Source organism: Theobroma umbraticum, unplaced genomic scaffold, assembly GCF_002168275.2.
Source record: "Theobroma umbraticum cultivar Fairchild unplaced genomic scaffold, ASM216827v3 scaffold_95.0, whole genome shotgun sequence".
Taxonomy (NCBI): Eukaryota; Viridiplantae; Streptophyta; class Magnoliopsida; order Malvales; family Malvaceae; genus Theobroma; species Theobroma umbraticum.
This window is the reverse complement of record NW_018397257.1, coordinates 1757307-1779848: the sequence shown is the minus strand read 5'-3', so window position 1 is coordinate 1779848 and position 22542 is coordinate 1757307. Positions and strand designations below refer to the sequence as shown.

Here is a 22542-nt window from a genome sequence, read left to right as displayed (position 1 = left end):
CATTTGGCCTTGAAGTTGATAATGACCATTAGTTATTAGCCCAAGAGAAATTAGGATGATTTTTCCACCTTAGGTTGTATGTGTTTGATGAAAGGTTATTTTGTTGCGTATTCCTTACAAATTGCACTGTTTTTGTTGATTTAAGACACTAATGGCTTGCATGATTATCTCTATAGTACTCACACACTATAAAAGGACTTTGAATGAAGTTAGTACCAAAAGATTCAAGTGTCTTAGTTAGAGCAGCTACTTGAGTGCATAATGCTGACATGGAATCTACATCATGAACTCTAATTACTCTTCTATGCCTCGATCGCTCCACTGGCCACTAGTAGTCGTTTGTAGCCATATCGTCCAACAAATCGTATGCCTCATCAATCAATTTAGCCATTAAAGCTTCTTCTGCAGTGGCATCAATGATGGTTTGAACCTACCTATTCAAACCATTGTAGAAAATTTGACTTGGAGTCACTTTGGAAGACCATGATGAGGACAAAGTCGCAGTAGTTCTTTGTATCTATCCCAAGCTTCATAGAACAATTCAAAATCTTGCTACATGAATAAAGTAATATCATTCCTTATTTTCACTATTTTAGCTATAGGAAATAACTTGGCAAGGAACTTCTGAGCAAGATCATCCCATGTTGTCATTGAGCAAGTGGCGAACACATTCAACCATGCTTTAACTTTATCCTTCAATGAAAAAGGAAAAAGCCTTAAACGAATTGCATCATTTGTGACACCATTGTGTTTAAAAGTATCACAAATCTTCAAGAAGTTGGATACATGGCCATTTGGATCATCATTTGGAAGACCCCTAGATTGGACTGAGGTTTGAATCATGGTGATGCTAGCTAACTTGATCTCAAAATTGTTTTCTTGAATAGTTGGCCTTTAAATGCTCGATGGAATTTTTTGTACCAAAAGAACAATATAATCACTTAAGCAACTATTTTAAGCTATTACGCACTCTTGGATTTGCTGTTCACCCTAGTGATAAGCCATTGTATTTGTTAAAGCAACACCTCGTTGATTTTCTCATTGAAGTCTGTTGAATGCTTTCTCAATTTCTGGATTACATGAAATAGTCTCTGACTTGTTCGCTTTTCCCATACAATGACTAAACACAATTGTAAAATAAAAAAATAAAACTTAAATTAAAACTAATCTATAAAATTTTAATATTAGCAAAGAATAAAGGAAACAAAATCCTTGGCAACGATGCCAAAAACTTGTTATCGATTTTGCACATGTAAGTATACCTATTAAACAAGTAATATAAATAGTAAGTGCAAATTATAGTTTCCACAAGGATTTGTTTCTAAGTTTCATTGAGTACTAAAATTATATAACAAATTAATCTTATTTAAGCTAACCAAAAATTGAAAAGCTAATTAAAGACAAAATTAAAAATAAATACTAAATCAACGAACAAAAATTAAATATGTTGAGAAAAGCAGTAGATCAAAGACCTAGGATTATAGGTTCATTCAATATTTCATCTGATACTAGCTTCTCTTATTATTTATATTTCATGGGTAATTTTACTAATCTAGAATCCAAGGATATGAACAAGTCTCCATCAAGATGCTTACACAAATACCTAACTTAATTAATTCAGTATATGGCTATAGGAATCAATTAAATTAAATTCATTAAGTACCGTAATTTGGCTATATATGATAATTGACGTATGTCTATCTGAATCACAAATCAGATCACCTAAGTGATGTGAACATCTACTATTTAAATCTTAGTCCAACCTAAATCTCTTTGTCGAGTTTCAATTAAATTAACATATCAATTAATTATTGATCAGGCAATTAAATGCATTAAGAACAGAGTTAAATAAGTAAAACGACACCCATTCATGATAAATAATAAAAAAATAAGTATTCAAACTGCATGTTGAAATCCACCACAATCTTAGAAAAGCAAATCAGTTCATGATATCTAAATAAAACACTATCCAAAGAAACTTAGCCATGAATTCAAAACAAGAAAATAAAAATAAAAAAAAGGAGAAATAAACTAATGTTGAATCCTAATAAATCTCGAATATCTCTTAGTTGATCTTGAATTCTTGTTTGATTTTTTTCTTTAGTTCTCTATAATTACTACTGCTGTTGTCCTCTCTGAATGCTCTTAAAAAGCCTCTTAAATATGTGCAAGGTGAATTACTTTCCAATTTTCCTCAAAAGTTTATTTTTGGAAATTAAGGCGACGCTGCAGTGCCACTTTTTTGGCACCGTGATGATCTATTCACTACCATTTGTTACTCAATGTCGCAGCCACAATCCTTCTAACGCTACAGCAGTATCTCCTTCAACATCACAGCCATGAGTAACTCAGAGCTGCAACTTTAGTTGCTATGCTACCTTGTGCAGAATTGCAACTATCTATCATCTTTTGACGTGATTTTCACCTTGATCTAGTTTGAATTGGGTAAAGTGGTAAACATGAAAGTTATAGCTCATTCTCTTAAACTTTTAATGGATTAAAAATCACATCAATTGGACTTCTTCAACGTAACTTATCTTTAAATTATTACAATATGTATGAGCGAAGCCTTCACCATGCTTATGCTATTATGACTCAATTGCACCTTGCTCATCACATATCTTCCACAAAACCATGAGAGAAATTGACATTAACTCTTTTTAAATTAAATTAAAGTTAAATAGAGTAAAATTGAACTAAAATAACTTAATTTGACTATTCAACATGTAAAGTAACTTGAATTAGAAAAACACCTAAAATGCTAAAATCATAACCTAAAAACTCAAAGATCTAGCTACTTAAGTCTCCAAAATGTGTTAAATAACTCTATATAACAGAGTTATCATGAGTTGACTTAGTTAGTCAATCAATTATTATCCGAATGGCATCATTGCCACTCGTAGCTTGTGGTAAACCCACCATAAAGTCCATTGCTACATGTTCTTACTTCCACTCGAGTATTGGTGATGGTAGTAGTAGTCTAGAAGGTCTCTAATGCTTAGCTTTTACTTGCTGACATATTCAACCATGTGTCTTTTTAATCTTGGTCATTAGTAAATAGACTTCAAATCATGGTACATCTTGGTGGCTCCTTGATGTATCGCTTAGACTGCCACATGTGCCTCTTTTAAAATCTCATTTCTTAAATCACCCATATTCGGCACATAAACTTATGATAGATATCTCATTAAACCATTAGTAATGTACACAAAGTCTCTAGCTCTATCTTCACTCATGTCTCCAACATTTTCACCATGTATTCTAACACGACACATAAGTCCAACCCTAGCCAATCGTTGGACCAGTATGTAGATGAAGGGTTCCCAGTGCGAATACAACAAGGCAAGACGCTAGGCGATCCATGCCATAACACCTCAGCAAGCCTAGCTTGACAATCTAGCATGCAAGGCACACGCTGCGTAGGTTATGCACAAGCTTCCTGCACACCAGCTGGCTGCATACATTGCTAGGCCATGCATACCATGTAATCGGGTTGTGCCTTTAGCACACAACTCACATTGAGGCTCGTTAGCTATGCAACTCGCATGAATGTCCATTATGCCAATGGAAATCCTAACGCCTAAATTTTAGGCACCCTATTAAGGCAAGTCGTGCATTAGTGCATCCCTGAAGCATCAATAGGCTGCGCCTTAGGGCACCTACTAACTACACCCAACACATCATTGTTAAACTAGCACACTTGTTCTAGCACACCACGAGCATAGCTAATCTTTAGGAGGTGCACAGGTTGCATGGGGGCCACATTCCTAAAGGTTGAAGTTAGGGTTGGAGGCTTGCTCACCAAGTTAAGGAATATTATTTGCTCAAAAATTCACCAACAAGGCGTTTGAATAGTTAACCTCAAAATGTACTCCCATATTGCCTAGATCATACAAACTCTACAACCAAAGATCTTTTCTCCATTGTTAAATGTGGCAAACTCCCCACCGACTTCTGGCTTAAGGCATCCTTTAACAATACTAGCCACCTACATTGTCTCAAATTCAAATCTCTTTGTTAAAATATATTCTTCAGACTCTTATGATCAATATATATTTTGCAAGCTTTATCATAAAGATAATGGTAACAAATTTTTAAAGAAAATATAATTACTGCCATTTGTAGGTCATGCATAAGATAGTTCTATTCATACCTTTTTAATTGGCAGGATGCATAAGCTATTATCTTTCTATGTTGCATAAATATGCAACCCAATCTGATCCATGATACATTGTAATACATAGTACAGCTTCCAAATCCACATAGTAGGCTTACCTCAGGTGCAGAAGTGAGACAAGACTTGAGCCTTTGAAAACTAGTCTCACATACAGTGGACCAATCAAATTTAACTCATTTCTGAGTTAGTTTTATCAAAGGGGATGCAATCTTGGAAAAGTCTTGCATAAACCATTTGTAATAACTAGTTAAGCCTAAAAAACTTCTAACTTTTATTACAAACTTCAGTTTATGCCAATTCTCCACAGCTTCTACTTTACTGGGATCAAATTGCAGCCCTTGTTTAAACACAACGTGTCCTAAGAAATTAACTTCATTCAACCAAAATTCACACTTGGCATGTAACTAATGCTCTCTTAAGGTCTGAACTAAGATTTTTAAATGTTGTGCATGTTCCCTTGGGCTCTTAGAATACACCAACATGTCATCCATGAGTACGACCACAAATTTTTCCAAATAAGCTCGAAAGGCCCTATTTATTAAATCTATAAACGTTGCAAATGCATTAGTGAGTCCAAATGAAATCATCAGGAATTCATAATGTCTGTAGCGTGTGCGAAACACTAACTTGGGTATCAGTTTCTCAAATTCTCAATTGGTGATACCCTTAGCATAGGTCAATCTTCGAAAAGCACACTACACTTTATAACTGATCACATAAATCATTAGTCCTAAGGAGTGGATAGTTATTCATTATTATCACTTTATCAAGATGTTGGTGATTAATACATAAGCTACCATCTTTCTTCTTCATGAATAGCACTGGAGCTCCTTAATGCGAAACGCTCAAGCATATAAAGCCTTTATTCAACAATTCTTCCAATTGCTCCTTAAGTTCTCTTAATTCAATCGGTGCAATTTGATATCGAGGTTTAAAGATTGGCTTTGTATCCAGAATCAAATCAATACAAATTTCAACCTCTTTTTCAGGAGGTAATCTATGTAGTTCATCTAGAAACATGTCCGAATACTTATCTACTACCTATACATAATCTACACTCCCATCATTCATTGTAACATCATCTATAATTAAGGAAGCCTAGCCTTCCTGCCCTAGTACTTGTCTAGCAATTATATCTGACACAATTCCCATAGACATTAGCTTGTCGAGTTCGCATATCACAAATGAAGGTTTCCTTGGAAACTTAAATTTCACCAACTTCCGATAACAGTCTTTCGTAGCAAAACAAGATGCTAACCAGTCCATTCCAACTACTAATATGTCTTTATCCTTGATGCAGACCACACAGGACTTTTACACATATTTTGCCATGAATATCTTTTCTGAGGGAGTAGTTACAATCAAGGGTTCCTTCATATTTTCTCAAAACCAATATAACTTTTACATAAAGTGTGGGGACATAAAGGAATTTCTTCATTTGAGATCAAAGAAAAGATGTCATTACCTGGTTGTGCTAGTCTACCTTGAAATGATGAGGCTACACCTTTGCCTTTGTAACCTATAACATTCTTCCCAATTGGTGCTATTTAGGTAGAGTATTTGAATCTTGTCTCCTATATCCATGACCAACCTCCACTAACTGCCTTTGCATTAGGTAATCTATCATCAAATGCCTAGATTAGCCACAACCAAAACACAACCTAGCTACTTTGTGGCACGGTCCCACCATGTGCTTTCCTATAGTAATTACACAAAACACCTTTTTACCTAGGGCCTAAATTAGATGTTATGCTAGATTGCTCTTGTCTAGAAAGTGGGGTAAACAAATCACTGCCCTTGGTCGCCTGTGCATAAGAGTGGTCCCCTGATGACTTTAAGGATATATCAGTGTTAGACTTTTAGTCGTGTTAGAATCTCTATGGCCTTGCTGGCCTTATGTCCAAGCTCTTCAACCTCTACCTCTTTCCAACATCAAAGTGTTTAATCTCTTAGTCATGTTAGAATCTCTATGGCTGCAAACACGCAGAAAAGGGGTTTTAGATAGTCCCAACATCAAGGTGGCCAGGCCACAACAATAGCACAAAGGCTAATAGGCATGTCACTGGCTTGGAACTTTAGTCAAGTTCCATGCGACGATGTAGTCTTGTGATCATAAGACTAAGCAAGCTTCAACGAGGTTTTTTGATGATCGACACAGAAACATACGTAAATAAATATGACGAAAGAGATTAGGGAGAATAAATAAGTGTTGTTGCTCCAATAAGAAAAAAACAAAGTACCTAAGATCTAAGCACAAAGTAAATTGCTTGATAATATGACTCGGTAATTTGATGCCTTGCAAAAACTCTTTAAAATGCTATTTATAATGGCCTACTTGACCTAAACTGAGTGTACAAGTAAATTAAAATTGGTTAAAAGGAAAGCCCTAAAACTAAGCCTACTTAGTAAACAAGAAATCTCACAAGGAAAATTAGCATGAATTCTAGAAACCTTAGAATCTTGCTTAGCTACCAAGCTGGCTATGTGGGTTGCTGCTGCTGCCTGCTGGTGCATAGAGGCTACTAAAGTGCTCTATCAGTCTGGTGCGAATGGCCCATTTACCGGTGGCCTATATCTCTACAAAGCTCTATGGCCTTGTGCGACTGTGGTTCAACGAAGTGTGCCTTAAGGTGCTACTCGTAGGTGAGATAGCTAGTGTCCGTATCAGGCCCTTCAAGGCAAGGCCTATCAAGGCGTGGTCGTCCTTGAGCTCAGATTGTATGGACGACAGCTCCAAGACTATCATGCTTGGTGTGCGTCACTCATGTGAAACTAGTCTACTCTTGCTAATAATGGGAAGCCCCTTGTTGTTAGGCTGTGTTGCTCGCTGCCGGTGTGATGTTGTTCTTGAGAGTGGGCGTTGAAATTTTAAGGCCCGTTCGCACTATTGTTGTCGTATGGCCTGTGTGTGCTGTTGCTCTATACGTGGCAAAGGTCATGCAATTTTCTATTATGTGGATCGATGGTGTCTAGCTGAAGTATGGATAGCCTCCTCTTATGAGGTTGTATTGTGTGTAGCTTGTGTGACCTAGATCTACTGGTGCGTCCTACATGTGGATTTGTGGAATGAGTGCCCAGTGCATGTGCTGTGCGACTGTGCTAGCTTAGCCTATCGAACTGACTAGCCATGCTAGTTGAAATATTTCAAGGTGTGCTGTCTGCTAGCCTGTGTGTCGTTATTGTGGCCTTGCCACTATGATGATAGGACTGTCTGGAAACCCTTTCTACAGGTTGGCTATTTGCCTTCTTCAGTAAGCTCCCCGCCTTCTTCATGCTTGTGAGCAAGGAAACAAACATGCGTATTGTTAGGTACGCAATGGCGAATTGGAATGGTCATGAATCTATAGACCGTGACAAAATAGCACACCTTGAAGCAGTTCGACCACCATGGCTAACCAGTTCGACAAGCTGAGCTAGCACAGTCACAAGGTTTTCGCACTAGGCGTGGATTCCATAGATTCGCACGTCAGATGCATTAGTAGATTTGGGCCACACAGTCTGCATAGCACATTGCCCACAGTAAGGGGTAGTGCACACACGGGTAGCATACATTACATGCTCGCAAAAGGAGGCTACACATACTTTAGCCTCGTACTATCGGGCCATGCAACAGAAGGTCGCATGACCTTTGCCATGCAGGTAGGCTGTGCATAAAGCAACGAAGCACATGGGCCATGAGACAATAGTAGCGTGAACGACCACATACTCTTAACACTAGCACGCTAGAAAGGTTTCACACGGGTAGTAAATTGCACAACCTAATGGAAGGGGCTACATATCACTAAGGCTAGCACATGCCGAATGCCCATCAGCAACAGGAGTAGGCTAGTTTCAGAGGAGTGCCTTCCACCAAACCAGCCGATCTATGAGCTGCTCACCCATAGAGTTTTACCTTGAGGAAAACCATGCTTTAGAAGACCTGACATGGACACTAGCTAGCTCACCCAAGAGCAACACCCTAAAGAACACTTCCCAAAACCATAATCACACAGGGCCATGGAGTTTTGTAGAGATATGTGCCACCAGTAAATAAGCCATCTGCACTATACCAGTAAAGTGCTCTAGCATTAGCTATAGCAGCTCGTACAGCCAGCATACAAAGGCATGGCATTGCCAACTTGGCAACCAAGCAAGATTCTAAGGTTTTTAGAATATTTGCATTTTTTTTACTTGTGAGATTCCTTGCTCACCAAGTAGGTTTAGTTTTAAACCTTTCCTTTGGAACAATTTTAATTTACTTAGACACCAAGTTTAGGTCAAGTAGGCTACTATAAATAGCAAGTCAGAGAGTTTTTGTAAGGCATCAAATTGCCAAGTCATGTTTTCAAGTAATTTACTTTGTGCTTAGATCTTAGGTACTTTGTTTTTCTCTCATTGGAGACATAATACATATTTATGCTCCCCAATCTTTTTCTTCATATGTACTTACGTTACGTTTTTTCTCCAATCATCAAGAAACCTCATTTATGCTTGCTCAATCTTACGATCATGAGACTACAGTGCTTCACGGAACTTGGCTAATGATCCAAGCTTGTGACAACACATGCAACTCCTCTTTTTATTTATTTATTTATCTTTTTTTATTTAACCATAAAAAACTTAATGGCAGAAAAATATTTTTATAAGACTAGAATTTTAATATATGCAAAACTCTTTTCTTTTAAAAAATTGATGCAAGAAAAACTCTTTTTCTTAAAAAAAATTAATAACCATAAAAAAAAAAGAGACCAAATATTACCAATTACTTTTTTCTTTCGGATTTCATCTTCTTTCTACATGGATGCAAGAAATGCATCAATAAATCTTAAAATTACATGGCTTTTTCTCGTTACATAAATCTAAGAAAAAATAAAAAAATCAAGAAGGAAACATGGCGATGATAAGCCACCCTTCTTTTTGCGTAGCCAAAAAAAAAGGTTACAAGCAAAATTTTTTGAGGACAATTAATGTGGCAACAACCCTGAATCATGCATCATTACATACAACCATAGATTGATCACATCAAGATAGCTCAATACAGGCAAAGGTGCCAACGATACATAATAGATATAGGAAACAAAACTTGCAACAAACCTTGCTCTGATCGTAATTGATGTAGTTGGATCTAAGTGCATTGATGTGTTTGTGTAAAACATGGATTTCAACAATTTTTATTTTATAAGGAAGAAAACAATGCAATTATACAAGCAAAAAATGCATCATTCATATTGTAAGTAACATAATCACATCTTAAAAATATATGAATCTACTAAAGTAAGATAAAACATATTTTTTATTTCGAGATTCTTATTTTCAAGCACCTAGTAAATTGTAGTAAATTCACCACCACAACAACAGTTGATTTCTCAACCAAACAAACCTATCACTTATTCTTCAAAAATGCTTTTAACTTGTGCCTTGACTGGACAAGGTGTAGAATGCTATACTACAAGATGGTAACTAATTTTGTCTCTCTTTTCTTCCTAAAAATTAATGGCTATTTTTCTTTCAAGAAATCAGCCAAGAATGAGAGAGAGGAAGAGAGGAGCAGTAAAGTTATGAGGAAGAGGAGAGAAGTGGCGTTTGAAACTTTTATAAGAAAGATACTTACATTTTTTTCTTCTAATCTCTTCTCTTTTTATTAAAACTCTTGCCTCAAAGGTTTAATCAAAATCAAATACCTTTGAATCAATCTTGATCATCCATTTAAAGTTATAGATGCATCAAACATGCTCTGTTATTATCAAACTTAAAATTAAATAATAAATAATTTAATTCTTTAATTATCATTTAGAGTTCTTGATAAAATAAAAGTACTTATTGAATAATAACTCTTATTTTATCATTACCTATCTTTATTTAAAAAGAGTTAATAATAAATAAAAGAGTACTAGTCAAATATGGAGTCTCTTTTTGTTAACATGGATGTCCAGTTCCATTTTACAAGAATCTTCCTAGCATTATTTTAATTAAGACAAAACATGTTATCTTGTCTAAATTAAAACAAGCATGTTTTCTTATCCAGATTAAGACAAAACATATTGTTCTTGTCTTAAATTAAGACAAACATGTTTTCTTGTTTAAATTGAGACAAAACATGTTTTCTTGTGTAAATTAAGACAAAACATGTTTTCTTGTCTAGATTAAGGTGAACATGTTTTATTGTTCAAATTAAGATAAAAAATGTTTTCTTGTCCAAATTAAGACAAACATACTTTCTTGTCTACATTAACACATAACATGTTTTCTTGTCTAAATTAAGACAAATATGTAAAAGTTACCATTTTTGTACACAATTCTAATTAATCAAATAAAACATGTATTCCAAATTAAACAAGCTGAATTCTACAAAGCTAAGTAGGGTATCTCTTTGGACACAAATATTCCAAGCACCAATGAACTTAGAATTAGTCTTAACCTCATTAAGATAATTCAAGCTCATTAATCATGAAATCACCCCACCATAGATTCATGGCTGCATTCTTGGATTAACTATAATTACAAGAAATGATTCAATACTTGATATTCATTATTAGTTGTCCAATTGTAAACCTTATATTCTGAACCTTCTTAGCCATAAAATTACAAAAAGTGAAATTACCATTTTACCTTTTATGTCAATTTTGTGCCCTAGTCTCAAATTTCATCCAATTAGTGATCCAATAATCTAGATCTAATCTTTTGAGTATTAAGATATGATGAGTAGCTAATTCATCAATCCACCGGCCTAGATTAATCACCAATCTTCCAGAAATCACTAAAAGTGATATTAAGGCAATGAACTCCACTACTTGGATATATGTTCCTAGATGTTCATATTGATTATAATCTCAACATATGGAGTCTAGATCAACATTTTATGATGGTCATGCCCATGGTATATCAAAGATTATAAAGAGATAAAATACGAGGCCATTATCCATCAGGATTTTAGTCTACCATAAGCAAATGCATAAATGTGAGATCAAGATTTAAGTAATGGTTAAACTTAAATTTAATTCTCACATGATTTCAATTCATGTTATAGTGCCATTACTTGAAATCAACCACTCAGATGATTTGAGACTCATCATACCCTTGAAATGAATCACATTCGCTTCATTGGAAGTAATCTGGACATTACAACCTTATCACAATATAGTGACCAGCTTCATTATATTGCTGTGAATAATTTTTGGATTCAATTAAAATATATGTTTCCTATGTATGGCTCTTCATACAAATGTATTTTTATATCTTATTCGAATCATGGTATCTTAATAACTAGATAATGAATTCTTACTTAAAACAAATTTTTCATTTTGTTATCAAAATGTACTTTCATTACAAATAAAGTAAATGAAATTAGACATGAGAATATACTTTCTTTCTAAGGCATCATATTCTCGAATTCCTAACAGTTAGCAGCAACACCAATTCTATTAACGTGTCTTTGTCCTTAATAAGACCACACAGAACTTATACACATACTCAGCCATAAACACCTCTTCTAGAAAGATAGTCACTATCAAGGGTTCATTCATACTACTACAAAACTTATCTAGTTTTCAGATAAAGTATGGTGACATGAAGGAATGTGTCGATTTGGGATCAAAATAAACTATGGCTTTAGTACCGCAAGTAGAAAGTGTAGTTCTGACCACTTTATTGAAAGTTTAAGTATCTTATGCTATTAGAGCAAATGCCAACACTTGATCTCCGTTTTCATTACCTAACTGTGCTAGTTTACGTCAAGATGATAAAACTATGCCCTTGCCTTTGACACCTCTAACATTTCTCCCAATTGGTGCTGCTTTAGGTAGAGTATTTAACACTGATGTCCCATATCCATGGTCAACCTCTACTAACTATCTTTACATTGGGCAATCTCTAATCAAATGCCCAAATTGACCACATCCAAACCCAACCCAGCTGCTTTGTGGCGTGGTCCACCATGTGCCTTCCTAGAGTAATTACATAAAACACCCCTCTATTTGGGACCCAAGTTATATGCTCCACTAGGTTGATCTTCTATAGAGGGTGGGCTAAACGAATCACTATTCCTTGGTGACATACGTGTAGGAGTGGTTCCCTCATGATTTTGATGGTGTATAAACATGGGATTCCTTGTCACACTACAATATGTATGGCTTAGTTGGCCTTGTGTCCAAGCTCTTTAACTGTTACCTCTTTCCAATCTGGATTCCAGTCTTTTGGTTTCAATTATTCTAGTCACATCCACTACTACCTCATATAAGGCAAACCTTAGGTGGCAAAACTCTAAACAGTGGCTCAATCAGTCCCTTAATAAATCTTTTGATCTTCTTTTGCTCAGTTAGGACCAAGTCAGAAGCATATTTAGATAACTGGGTGAATCAAACATCATACTCTATCTCTGTCATGTGTGGGTCTCTATTAATGTTTCAAACTCTTGTGTCTTTATGTTTCTCATTGTCTTTGGAAATAAACGATCTAGCAAAGCTTGGACAAATTCCTCCCATGTTAATAGGACTAACCTTGATGGTCTACTTCTCTTAAGGGAGATAAATAATATTTTGGGCACGTCTTTCAATTTGAATCCCATCAATTCCACTAACCTATGCGTAGCACCCCTAAGCAAAGCAAATACATTCCAATCTTTCAAAAATCTTTATGGATCTTCCTCTGCATCTAGCCTAATAAATGACGATGGTTTCAGCTTTCTAAAATCTACCAAAGTAACCTTATTAGCCCCTTTTTAATGTTCACACTAAGGTATATAGTCTGAATCTTGTGAACTAGATTCAACTCATTCCATAGATTGTGCCTATTCTCTACTACAAAACTTAGCAAATTCATTAGCCAAACTTTGTAGCCATGCTACCAAATCCTCTAGAGTGACACCTCTTCTTGTATCGTAGTCATCCCCAGCTCCCACTTTCTCTTTACCTATATACGTATAATTAGGTTTCGCATCTCGAATGCATATAGCTGCTTTACTTCTACCATGACTCCTTGACGTGAACACTCGTGGTTGTTTCATATGCTCATTTAAGGCGTCTTGCATTTTCGCGGCCCTTGAGGTAACTCTCGTTTTAGGCGACATCTTGTACCAAGACAAAATAATACCAAATTTAAAATTTTGAAATTCATGGTTCAGAAGGTTAGCTTGCTAAAGACTTAGAAATTTGTGTAGCCTCCCATTCATAATCTATGCTACAATCATAAACCATGAGCAAGACTCTGCACTAATCTTAACACTTCACTAACAGACATAAGAGACCTAAGACACTCTAAGCTTAGGGCTTTTATACAAACTTTGTTACAATCCAAACTTAAGGGTCCATGAGTGAAGCACAAACCTAATAAGTGAAGCTTGCAAGACCCGAGTAAGTCTTAGAATTCAAAATCATACATAAAATAACCAAAGGATTTTTGCATTAAGTATTCTCATATTATAATTGAAATTCAAATACATAAAATTATCCCTATCACATTGGTCTTATATAACTCATAATACAATATTCATAAGGCCATACATTGGCCAACAAATGGGTTCGTGCTCTACATACACAATTAAATTGAATATGGGGCTAAAGCTTGTGAATATTGTATTATGAGTTATATATGACCAAAATGGGTTTATGCTCAGTGAAGTGCCCAAAATGGGAAGAGGACTTATCGGATGCCAAAATTGGTTTGTTAATGGATGACCCTTGCCACGTGCTGTCAAGTGGCTTATTTATCTGCACATGGTACAAAGTGAGTGAGTCATCTAATACTCAATAAAAGGTTTAAATAAATAAAACATAAGTGTATATATATATATATACACACATGTATAGCATTATCAATGCTAATATATCACTCTAACAAGCATTTCCAATATTAAGGTCATATCAGTCATCCTTATAAAATGTTCATAAATAGTACACATCAAGTAGGCTTATCCTTAAAGCCATTCAAAGTTATGCTTTATAGGCAGACTCTAGCTGTTAGAGAGTCCAAATCAAGCCTATCTCTACCTTTCATCCAGCTATGTCACATCATCCATGACTGAAATCCAATCTTCGAGTGGTCCTTCCCTAGACATCATCAAATCACGCATGGTGACCAATCAGTGGAGTCAAATCACACTCAAGGATAAACCATTGGTGGGAAATCAAATCATGTGCATGCCAAAGCAACGAGCAGAGAATCAATGTCATCATTCGAAGTAATCTCCTAACCGACAACATCACCCGGAGCATTCTTAGATGGGTGGCATTAAAGATGATTGGGTGAGTTTGAGATAGTGGCACTCATTAATAAGTGCAGTGCAATCATACAAAATAAGCTTTTGCTGAAACTCAAAGATCTTGGTAGTTTTACAATAACATGCATCATTGGGGCATACTATTTCGCCAATGATTGAGTGATCTAGGAGCTAGTATCAACCTGATGCCATTATTTAAGAAGAACCAAGCCCACCACAATGACTTTACAACTCATAAACTGCACCATCCCATATCATCATGGCATTGTAGAGGATGTATTAGTAAAAGTGGACAAGTTCATTTACTAGCTGATTTTGTGGTATTAGATATGGAAAAAAACAAAGAGGTTCCAATCATTTTAGGGAGACCTTTTTTACGTACAACTAGAACACTCATCGATGTAGAGAAAAGAGAGCTTACTTTGAGAGTCTAGGAACAAGAGGTAACAAGAGGTAACATTCAATACTTTTAAAGCTTCAAAATTTTCTAACAATTATAATGAGTGTTTTATAATAAACATAGGTGCAAGTGAGCTCCACTTTAACAAGATGGATGAAATATGACTAGGTGCTTATGGAAATGCCAAGATTTACAAAGAAAAGAAAAAATGATGGCATGACAAAAAGATTGTCGAATGACACTTTAAGCGACGTCAACATGTGCTACTGTTGAATTCTTGTTTTAAGTTGTTTCCTGGAAAATTGGAGTTGAAGTGGTCAAGACCATTTCTCATCTCAAGAGTATTTCCATATGGTGTCATGGAATTAGTGGACTGCACCATAAATGCAAAATTTAAAGTGAATAGGCATCGGTTCAAGCACTATTAGGAACGTGACATAGATCATCGGCATTATTCAATAAATCTTCCCTCACCCAGCTAAGTTGAAACCATAGTCTTGCTAAAGACATTAAAGAAAGCGGTACTTGGGAGGTAACCCAATTTTTATTTACATAAGCAATTTTTTTAGTCATTCATTAATTATTTTCGATTAGTAAACAGTAATTTTATTTTTAATTTTATCTTTCATATTACTAATTACATTTATTTTCTTTTTGCAAGTAAAAAATACTTGGAAGGCCATGGTGCTAGAGCATCCCTTGAGTTCCATGCTGGAACTTGAGTTTAGGGTGCTGCGACTCTACCCAATGCCTTCACAAGAAAATATGTACAAGTCATGGACTCGTAAGGCACCACAATGTTGTATCGAGCACATGGCCTTATATATACCCATTTTTCCCTCTAATTTTCAACCTTAGGCAACATTTTTCACTTTCTTTCTAGCCCACTTGAGAAATTTCACTCCCTTTTCACTTACCCACTACAAAATCTCTTCCAAACACTAATTTTTTTCATCAAAATTTAAGTTTTGAAGATTTTAGAGCATTTTTACTTTCTTACAATTATCTAAGTGTAAAAAACTATGGTACATGCATAAGGAGATCCAATCAATGTGATTCTTGGACCATAGAAAAGCTAGGCGATAGACCTAGAACTTTGATGTTTAACATTTCACTTGGATCAGCCTCATGATAAAAGAAAATCACGTTAAGATGAAGTACTGTAGCTTTCTGCACCTAAGCAGCCCAAAGAGGAGTAACGTCATTGCCTTGTAGAGATCAAGCTTGCAGTGCCCAAGGGTGCATTGAGAATCCCATACAAAAACTTGAGATTCCAATGCTGTAGCAACAAAGAAGGATTGCCGTGATGCCATATGAAAAATGAGCAAAAAAAATATACAAGTCAAGACTACCGTGGCACCCCTAGAGCAAGGCTGCAACGCTCTGATGTGGATTGGTAATTTGTAGCCAATTGGGAAATGGGTATTTAAGGTTTTTTGGAGGCTACAAATAGGGCTTTTTTAGCAGTTGAGAGAAGGAGGTTGAAAGAGGCAATAAACGACAATTTCTGAGAGAAAAGAAAAGGGCTTTTTAATGAGAAAAACGAGAAAAAATCGAAGGAATCAAAGGTTAAGAATCGAAAGAGGCTTTGAAATTTCTTTACCATTCATTCCCTTTTCGTTATTTTGTTGTAGAAATGATATTTTCTCTTAAATTAATTATGTTTACTACAAAAATGATGATGAACTAATTTTATTTTCTAGGATTATGGTTATTTCATTATGTAGTTTGAATATTTGATTTTTCCTTACTTGTTATTAATGGAAAATTCATGATTTATTCAATCTTGCACTTATTGCTTTTCATTGCCTGATCACCAATTGATATGTATTGGGTCTCTAAATGGAACTTGATAGAGGGAGTTTGGAATAGGCCATTGCTTTGGATAGCCTTTGTTCGATTCACTTTGGAGTTAGGCAATAGTTTTGTGTTTAGGATAAACATATAACTAAAAACCTTAGGCAAGCAAATTAGAACACAAACATAATGAACATTTTCTAATTAATTCGCATAGACATATGGGATTAATTTCAAAAAGGTATGTGTGCATGATCTCGACAAAGACGCGTACACAATATGGATTCTAGGTTAGCTATGTATTCCATTAATCTAAGTTAAGGAGAAGAATTAAGTTCAAATGAAATATTGAAAGAAGCCATAACCCTAGGTCTTAATGCAATATTTGTATTAGTAAAATTATATTTTGTTTTATTTACTTTATTTTGAGATGTCTTTTGTTTAATCAACATTTCAAAATAGAGAGCTTGGATAAGATTACTTTATTTTAAATTCAATTCTTAGTGAAAATAGGTACAAATCTTTACGAAAAATGATACTCTGCATATCTTTATATTACTTGTATGGCCATATGCACTTGCGTGTATTAATCCTATAATAGAAATCCTTAGGTGAGCATATAGATTACATGTTTTGAAAATCAAACTTAGTTTTAACCTTTAAAAAGAATTTATTGACACTTTAGTTGTTCGTCACTTTGGAAGCAGAAAATTTGCTAAGTTTGGAAGAGGTCAAAATATGTGATTTTTTCAAAACAATCTTTTAGAAATAAAAAATTACGAAAATGACTCTCATGGTATTTAAATGATGAAAATGATTTTTTCATAATTTTTGGAGTTTGCTTGCTTCGGTAAATGAAAGTCATAAATATAATTTCAATCGAACTTTTTTTTATTTTGTTTTTGAAACCAAATTTAGATTTTGATTTTTATATGTTTTTATAAATCCAAATGAAGGGTTGTTTGCTTATTTACATTAAATATCAAGTAAATGGAAAATAGGTTGTATAGGTAATCTGTTTCAAAAAATGCATTATGTTTCAGATGTATCGATGCATGTTCATAATGTATCAATACATATGGTCATGTATTGATACATGTTCATAATGTATGAATACAATTTTTCTAGAACCAAATGTATTGATAAATGGCCCAAATGTATCAATACATTTCATCATTTTTTTAAAAAAGGCAAAACTATGTTTTCAGACTCAAAACTATAAATACCTCACATTTTTCTAGGGTTTTCAACCCTCAATCGTTTTCCTAAGGCATTTCTCTCAACTTAAACCCTCTCAACTCATTTTTGACTCTAATCTTCATTTTTGATGATTAAATGATTTGGCTTTGAGTTGTTATGGAAAAGGTGACATTTTTAAGCTTTCAAAACTTTAAATCTTGATTTATACTTTCTAAAAATATGATTTTACTACCTAGATTTTCTGCTGGTGATTAAAGCTTAAAGGTTTTGTGATTTTCTTAAGCATCTAAGCTCACCTAGGGTAAGGATGAAAGATATTGTAATGATTGTTGTATGATAAGAACTGAAAACTCAATGGAGTACGCCAAATGGAGTTTTGATTGGAGCCAAGCAGTGAACTCCAATTAGGTGAGTGGATACAGCCTTTTAAGTATCTTAGTATGCAAACCTAGCATGATTTTCATAGAAATTATTGTTTAAGCATGTTGAAATATTGTTTCCATAAATGGTTTATCAAAGGATTTAAACTATAGGGTTTTTATCAAATTTTCAAAGAAATGTTCAAAAAACTAGATTTGATCATGATTTGTGATATGTTGACACAATGATTTTCCAATTGTTTATGAATTTAATACATATGTAAAAATATGCTACTATGTATTAGTCTTCACATAGGGGGACAAGCCCTTATAAATGTTTTCCTTCAAAAAAGGTATATGCTTGGCATGGCATCACATGTAATGTATGGTGGATGCATGAGTTCCATTTATGTGATTGTGACATGTACACCATGAGATGCATGTATTGAGAATATCATGTACACTATGGCTAAGCATGTGAATGATTTATGTTATTATGAAATACATGCCATGAGATGTATGTGTTGAAATATTCATATGCACTATGGGTTAAGCATGATGATGATTTATAAAAATGTTCTTTGTTTGTGATGCACGTTAAGGATGAAAATGATCCTAAGCTTGAGGAATGTTATGACGATAGTGGGGATTGATCACTATCCATCTGAGTGGGGTGGGACCACTTATAGAGTTATGGGTGAGGCCGATGAGTTGTGGGTGAGGACGATGTTGTCAATGGAATTGATTAATGACTTAATTGATTAATATAAATTTCAATCAATTAATTTATAATTGATTTCTTTGACCAAGATTGGCATCTAGCAATGCATCATGACCACTTAATTGTTAGGAGAGTTAAATGGTTCTTTGATAACCTTTCAATGTACGATCTATCAGAGTAATTCATTCCTTCATTATATATCCCGAAGATGATAAGATCTGGGTACAGTGTCTACTTTTATTGACCTTCATATTCGTTCCTGCAATTAGATCATTATCTTTGTAAAGACTTATGAAACCTTTTTATAATCTCCAAGTCACCTTGGCCAAGGACTTCAATAAGCTAATGTTAATCAAGAACTAATAGGATATGTCTTCTAAAATACTTGAGGTTATGATTTATATCTTGACTATTCATTGGCCTTCACATGCTTCATGGTATATCCAAAATCATCCTTTTTAGACATCCTTGGTTAGGCACCTATAGGGATGAAATTAAAGTATAGCACCCCGTATATAAGACAAACTAGTGTCTCAAGTCTAGGAATATTTACACGATTAACACATGAGAATTGTTGCATAAACACTGGAATGTATTTCCTAATGCACTTCTCATGGCGGGTTATTTTTAGTGAACTTGTTCTCCTAGGCAAGCACCTACATTTTAGTTCTAGGTATCTCTATACTTCAATCTATGAGATCGATTGCTTACTTCTAAAGTAAGTAACATAGAATGTACTAGTCTCTAAGCGTCATTGATGTCTAGTCTCAATGATACATCAACTAGGAACATTTTGAGATTATGCCTTAATGCATAAAGATCTCATAACTATAACTCACTACAATTCCCTTCCAAGGCATATTAATCTCATGGACTTCATCCAATTAAACTTATAACTCATTATAATTAATGTCTTATTAATAAAGAAAAACCTCTAATCATTCAATATAAATGATATCATTGCATGATTGGTACCAAGCCTTGACTAATCTCAATTGGTTGCAAGGCATATCCCAACAGCTCAAGATAGGAAGAAATTGTTGCCAAAGAAATATTTGTAGTAGATTTGGCAAAGGGAAAAGTTTCTCTCTCATGTAGTCTTTATCTTACTTCTATTGTTTCTCTTAAGCCTTTGTTTTGATTTAAAATTGAATATTGCTTTGACATGGCAAAGTCAAGCTGCTTTTAGATCTCAAAGATTCACTTCATTTAATATTTCTGACGCTTTTTTTTTATAAAAAAGGCATTTCCCAAGTTTTAATTAACTCAAAAATGTTTTAATATTTAATGTAATTAAATCATTTTTATTAAAATATTGTAAAAATTTTACTATTAATAATTATCAGTCTAAATTTGTGCATGTATTCTATTTTTAATTAATTATATAAAACTAAAATGTGAATTTTAACATTTTTCTTGTGTAAAAATGAGGTATACAAATAACTTTGCTAAGTGACCTCAAATGCTTAAGTTAGAGAAAAAAAGAGCTAACCACTTTTGTGATTGAAGTAAAAGTAGAAGTAGTAATTTGGCAAATCAAATTAGATGGTTTCAAATATAAATTTGTTCAAGTTAAAAAATTTCAAGTCACTTTGAATTTTAAATATCAAGTTAAGCTCTTTACATATTTAAACCATATAGAATACGGAGCATTCTAGATTGAAGCAATTTAATTTATGACATTAAGGTCTTAAAAATATTTTAAATCGAGTAGAGTTTTAAATATTCTTATATCAATTTATATTATATTTATCATTTTTTATTAATTGAAGTTTAAAATTAATCATTATGAGGTTCATATGATTAATCTCTAAATCAAATTCTATCAAATCAAGTTGAATTGGTTCAAAACAGTTGCACAGATCTTTCAAGTTTGATCAATTTTGCAATCAAAGATGAGCAAAATCATTCCAATCGAAAAAACTAATTGAATCAAAATGAGTTTGGCTTTTGAGTTCAATTTAAATAGTTAGGTGTTTGCTTCTCACAAGTTATTTTGGTCAGTTCAATTTGATTTTTTGTAGCTAACATTTCTCAATTGAACAAACCGAAAAGCCAAACTTGAATTAATAGAAATTTAAACTATTAATGTATAATTTTTTAGTTTTTACATTGTTTAGTGAATATATATTATATTTAAAATGTTATTGAATTTACTTGAATATGTCAAAATTTATATTTATATATGTTAGTGCAATAAACTCAAAGTGTGAATGTTCAATAGTTGGGGTGAATTGACTTCTTTTAAAAATGTTTGCTAATTTGATGAATATAAAAATTTTCTTGCAAAAGTATTGCTTTTTGAAAGCCAATTTGATTAATGAAAACTTATGTTTGAATTAAGTTTAAAATGCTAACAACCTTAACAAGAAAATTATAAATAAGAACACAAGGATTTTTATAGAGGTTCAGCCTCTTTGCCTATGTCCTCTCCCTTAGCCTCACTAAGGAGTTTTCAATCTACTATAAAAATGCTTTTAATGTTCAAGCACAATCTTCACAATAATCTTTTCAAGGATAAGATTGAATCTCTCTACCTTTTCCTCTAGCTAAGGTATAACCATACAACACTAACTTTTAATGGATAAGGTATAACCTTGAAATAAATACAATGAATGTTAGAAAAATAAGCTTAAAGTAAAACAATCAAAAAGGGGGGTGAATTGGTTGTTAAATAAAAATTTTGCTTTTTTCAAAAACCTTTGAAGATAGAGGTAAAATATGAAAGAATGAAATAACAAAACAAAGTATAAGCTAAATAAATAAAGAATAGATAAATAAATAGTACTCAGAGGATTTTTATAGATGTTTGGCCTTCCAATACTTATGTCTTCTCTCTTGATAACAGAAAGAGTTTAAATCCCCTATCAGCTTACCTTTTCAATAGGATTAGGCGTAACTTTTACCGCATGCCTTTTGTAGGATTAGGTATAACCTCTACAATGTGCCTTTTGCTGGATCAAGGACAACCTTTATCAAGATACAACCTTTTTTAAGTTCAAGCACGACCTTTAAATAAGATAGAGCCTTTTAAAAGATCAAGAAAAACCCTTTTACCTTTTGCTTAGAGGTATAACCAATACAACAATGGATTCTAGTGAATGACTAACTAAAAATCTTTAAAAAGGTTGATAAAGAAGTTTAGGATCAGAAAAGTGAGAGCTTTCATAAAGATATGGATGATCAAAGAAGATTTAAGTAGAAGAAGGATCAACTGAAGAATAAAAATGTGGTCTTTAAGCTCTTTGCTTGCTTAAAGATGGGAACTTTCTACTCATAGGTTTTTCTCTTGTTTTTTCACTCTTTCGTTTTTTAAAGATTATTCAAATGCTTTCAAATTCCTCTTTATTCTCGCTTTAATGTCCTCAAGATGGATATTTGTAGCCTCTATGATTTTCTACCCATTTGAGTGAAGTTTGAATTATTTCTTGTACATTCTAGCCAGCTTGCCAAATTCTGTAGCATCTATAGAATCAATTCTTTGCTGCTAAGTTGTTGATTCTTCACAAAGACTGTAGCTTTCTGTCTCTAGAGAATCAATTCTTCTATTTTGAGGTGTCAATTCTTCTACAATTAGGTTTAAAGGAGACACATTTGTAATCTTGGAGAATCAATTCTTTTACCTTGTGATGTCGGTTCTTCATTGTGGTCTAGTGCAAAAATTTGAATTTAAACTTGATATTTGCTATTCCACTT

The 22542-nt window shown here is 33.9% G+C and overlaps 1 non-coding gene across 1 annotated transcript; it reads left to right on the top strand.

Moving 5' to 3' along the window:
- The first annotated feature begins 478 nt into the window (after window positions 1–478).
- On the top strand, window positions 479–585 carry LOC149527424 (small nucleolar RNA R71). Its single transcript, XR_016351020.1, has one exon. It is a non-coding gene; the product is annotated as a small nucleolar RNA R71 (small nucleolar RNA).
- The last annotated feature ends 21957 nt before the right edge of the window (window positions 586–22542 follow it).